The sequence below is a fragment of the Thamnophis sirtalis genome, unplaced genomic scaffold (assembly GCF_051295495.1).
Source record: "Thamnophis sirtalis isolate CommonGarterSnake01/CBP01778 unplaced genomic scaffold, rThaSir2_p1.2 scaffold_4, whole genome shotgun sequence".
NCBI classification, from domain to species: domain Eukaryota; kingdom Metazoa; phylum Chordata; class Lepidosauria; order Squamata; family Natricidae; genus Thamnophis; species Thamnophis sirtalis.
In genome coordinates, this window is record NW_028261384.1 from 34,663,547 (window position 1) to 34,668,845 (window position 5,299).

The window sequence follows — 5,299 nt, forward strand, 5'->3', positions numbered from 1 at the left end:
GCATATAAATTTTATAAATTAAATTAAGTGGGAAAAGCAATATGAACGGAAGCATTTCTCCTGAGTATAGAGGATCATTAATAGAGAATTTGCTTATGTTGAAAGGAAACAGGTTTTTTTATATATATTCCCTTTATTACTGGAACAGTTTCAGCTACCATTAATGTGCAAGGTCCTCAACTTTTAGGAATAAATCATCATGGAATACAGAAGACTACAAGGGAAAAAAAGGAAATTATCAATTGCTTACCTCTCCCTACTGGAAATAGAATTTTCCTGCATACAAGACCCATGATTTCATAGAGGCTTACCTTGTGTCCCTGTATGCTTGCATTGCCCTTGATCTTTACAAGTTGAGTCTGTAGATAAAGATTTTATTCCAAAGATGTACTCTATGAATATATTTCATATTTAATCATATTGTAATAGTTAAATCTACACACAGAAACTTTTTGCTTTCATAACACAGAACAAGAGAAGACAAGAGAAAGCACAGATATCATTGGAGTGCAATAAGGAAATTTCAGGTTGGATATTTGAAAGAAAGATACCTAGAATTGGGTCATTTTTCTATATCTTCAGATTGAAATTATCATATGTTTTCTCATCACTGGTGCTACTTTTAACTGAAAGATCAGATATATTTGTATTTGTATTTAATAGATTTATAGGCCGCCCAATTCCGGAGGACTCTGGGCGGCTTTCAGAAAAGAAACAAATCTTAAAAAGAAAGAATTAAAAAAAACAGAGAAGATAGATTAAAACCTCATCATGCACCCAATCTGGTCAGGGCTGGACCTTAGTCATGAGGTCAACAGCCCCAGGCTTGCCGAAATAGCCAGGTTTTGATAGCCTTTCAGAAGGCCATGAGAGTGGGTAGGGTCCGGATCTCTGGGGGTAGTTCATTCCATAGGGTCAGAGCGGCCACAGAGAAGGCCCTCCTCCGGGGAGCCGCCAGCCGACATTGTCTGGCTGACGGCACCTAAAGAAGGCCCACCTTGTGCGATCCTATCGACCGTTGGGAGGTATGCGGCAGTAGGCGGTCTCGCAGGTATCCAGCTTTATGGATCTTTATGGATCACAGACCTGGCATTTAGCAGCAGCAACCTGAGACCAGGGCCCTGACTTCCCTTGCCACTAGGTCCTTGAGTTGAGCTTGCAAGGCCAGAACAAGGGTTCGCTATGATATAGCGAGCCCTCCTTCCCCGGTAATGGCTAGCTCTTCAGCTCCCGTCATACCTGCCCCTCCCAGTCGTAACCAAGATGCTCCGACCCGCCCCTGTCCCCGTAGACCCTTCCCCTTCTCCCATGGCCCCTATTCTTCCTGGCAGGCCACACATATCATTCATTCTAGGACGAGAGGCGGGCCTGGGCCCTCATCCACTTCTGCTTCTGTACTCAATGGAGGGGACTCCAGGCTGCATTCTCAGTCCTCTCATGTATACCACACAAGCACTCTCCTCATACATACCCCACTGTAATCATTAAAAAATACAATAATACAGTAATACAATAATATAAAAATTAGTTAATTTAAAAAGTGGGTTCATTCATCTTCATACACACAAACACACACTCCATAAACAGGATTGACGCAGATCTTGATTCCGCACAAGTGGTTCGCTCAAGTTCAACTAGATGGAACTAATAATGGTGCAGGAGGGAGAGTTCCTCGTTCTCTCTTCCTTCCTGTGGGCCCAGAGAGGTGCAGAAAAGGGTCCAGAGTCTTTGGGTGGCTGAAGTGGTTGAAGGGGGGTAGGCACCAGTTGGAAAGGGCGCTAAATCCTCGCCGGCTTCTTCCCCGTTTTCCTTCATCTCCTTCCATCGAGGACGTGTAACATGAAACAAGCCGCAGAAGCTGCCAACATGCCAAGAGATCTTCATAATCACTGCAGCAGTGGTATTGTTTGAAGAATAAAATGGAAGAAAAGAGATGACAGAGGCTACAGCCGGGACCAGAAATGGCGGCCGCTGGGGGAGGTATTTGTTCAATCCCCAGGTGCATCGCCTATGCAAACTGGCGGCGCCAAAAGCAAGATGGTCCAAAGAATGGGGCTGTCTGAGGCGGCATTCCTGGGACAGCAGCGGATGATGACGGCCGCAGCAAAAGGGGCCAGGTGCAAAGACCCAGGAGCCGAGGTCAAAACAGACAAAGTGTCGGGCAATGAGAAGCCCCGCAGCGGCGACGGCAGGGCAGGAGAAAGGCCACGCCGAGAAGAAAGGAGGGGGTGCCTGGAGGAGCTGTGGCGGTTGCAGACAGAACCAGTCGCCCAGTCTCAACACACATCGCCGAAGACTCACCACCCCCTCCAAGGAACAAAGCACGATCTGCCGCGCCGGCACATCCCAGCATAAGAGCCACCAAGGGCGGCAACACTGTCTGAGAGCCGCCCGAAAGTGGCGCCCCCCCAGGTAGTTGCCTCCCTGGATCCTCTGAATGTTGGTCTCTTGCAGGAACCCCTTTTTGCGCAGTTTCGAGGGTTTTAGTTCCATAAGTTTTGTTCGTTTTTGTCTTCACAAGCCTGAGCGATGAAGCTTGGCAGCCATTTCCCATCCTTGCGTATGTGTTCAATATATAGATATATAGAAGAGAGCCCCACCTGACATAGTACCAAGAATTGGTTAAATTAATTTTGCCTATTTGTATACCTGAGACTAACCTAACTGGATGCCAAGATAGAGGTTGCTATCTCATGAGATTGAGTTGTCCTCATATTCTGCTCTAGCAGTATGTTTGAGAGAAAATATGAAGTCTGAAATTTAGATTATTAATTATTCACAAGATTCCTAACAAATTATCTAGCAAGGGTAGCTGATTTGTCACATAAGTCAGTTTGAAGTTCCTAAGTTACCTATGGGAAATTTTCACATTGAATTAACACCATTCTGATAGTGCCAACTCAGGATTTCATGTTCAACATCACAATTGTGGTTTCTTTCCATCCTCATTAACCTAAAACAGGTGGAGTCTTAGAACAGATCTACTTTGTATTTGCTTTGTATAATCAAGATTGAACAGATCAAAGTGATTAGTACAACCTTTTGACCTTGAAATTCTTGAGAACAATATACCTGTCATAAATATCTCGGGAATAAGATATTTGAGAGGATGGTGACCAATGAACTTCATGCATTCTTCAAGGACATGGATTATCTAGAACCATTGTAGTCAGATTCTAAACCTGGCTTTAGCACTTGGTTGCTCTAACAGCTGCTCTATTCTGGGAGAAAAATAAGAAAATCCAGCTCTGCTGATCTTAATGGAAATCTCCAGTAATATCACTACCGTGATATAGTGCTTAGTTGGTTATTTGAAACCATTGTGGTTCTTTTCCTGCCCTCATGATTGCTACATTATGGAGTCCCAAAATGTTCATTACTGTTAAGCAACAATAATCGGATCTATATCTGCCAGGCTTGGGGAGCCAAGAATGACATGATGAATTGCTCAGCATAGTTTATTTATTGCTGTTCGCCTATAGACAGAAATCTTGCTACAACAAAAAACATTCTGCAAAATAGTCAGATAAATACTGTGAGGATTTAGGAAGGATCCTTCTGGTGCTCTATCTGCATACTGAGGATTCAATGCTGATTTGCCTGTTCATTTCTCCAATCTGCAAATCAGCACCAGATTCTATCACATCTTCCCCATCACAGTCAAGTTGCAAGCATTGGACTGATATTAGAATGAAATAATAAACTGGATAATGATCAACAAGGTCTGGTGGCAATGATTCTTTTGGAACAGAAATAGCCTGGTAGTAATAATCCATGATTTGGTAATCTCCCATTTGGATTACTACCAAGCATGCTACATTAATCTGTTCTTGAAAATGACTCAAAAGTTGTGAAGCATAGAAGACTATTATCTGAAAAACCTTTATAATAATTGCATTGGCTGCCTAGGAAATATTAATCCAGTTTAAATATTTAAATAATTATATTTGAGTAATTAAATAATTTAGTACTCAATTTTTAAGGGAACATCTCTCCCTATGCAAATGTTAACTTTCTAAGGAGGCTTCCTTGGCATCTTCTGCTCTCTGGAGGTAGAATACTCTTCCAATGGAAGTCAGTCCTTTCGATACTAGATGAAGTCCTGGCATTTTTCTGCATTTGTGACTTAATGTTGAGAACCTAACTCAGCCATTTTTCTCTTAAGTGTTGCTTTATTAGCTTTAATAAAATTTATGTATCTTGTGATCAGGTTTGACAAGAAATTAATATTGAGATATAAATCAAATTTTCTGGAGAGATTTCACTCCATATCTCTGAGAAGCTTCCTCGGTGCAGTGGTTCAGAAAGGGGCCACTGCAATAAGGGAGTACCAGAGAGGCATGGAGTGAAACATTTGCATAAATCTGCCAAAAACTTTGATATTAATCTGTAAAAATGCAAAGCATCTGATCACAAGGTTTCTATATACTACTAACTGCTACTGACACTGTACTCATTGTGTTTGTCTGTGCATTATGTTGTAACAAAGTTTTAATTAAATCTACTAACATGAAGATTGCCTTAAAAAACCAAGACCCATTACTCCTGTAGAATAGAAATTTTCTGGATGTTAAGGTCAATTCTATTTGCAAAGTTGCAGCTGCCGCAGCATCTCAACAGTTACATAATTGTGATTTCTGACTCTCCCCACCAGCAAAGTCAATGGAAGCCAGCAGGACATAAGAAATAGCTCCTGGTCCCCACTGCTTTTTTGCCTGCCCGTGGTCATTCTGTTTACCTGTGTAGGTAAGTAAATATTGATTCATTATGGAAGTTCATTTGCTACTGTAATTATGTTTCTATTTATGATATATATTATTTTTAAATGATCTTGGGATCATCCAGCATTGTTAAAAAAAATACGGTCAGCCTAAAGTTTAATCTTAGGGATGCAGTGGCTCAGTGGCTAAGACACTGAGCTTGTCGATCAGAAAGGTCGATGGTTTGGCGGTTCGAATCCCTAATGCTGCATAACAGAGTGAGTACCAGTTACTTGTCCCAGTTTCTGCCAACCTAGCAGTTTGAAAGTATGTAAAAATGCAAATAGAAAAATAGGAACCACCTTTGGTAACAGCATTCTATGCACCTTCAGCATTTAGTCATGCCAGCCACATGACCACAGAGATGTCTTTGGACAGTGCTGGCTCTTCGACTTTGAAACAGAGATGAGCACTGCCCCCTAGAACAACTAGCATATATGTGCAAGGGGAACCTTTACCTTTTAAAGTTTAATCTTAATTCTGGTTCTATCAGACTGCATTATCTTTCTCGGAAAGGACGACACAATGGGTCACAAAGT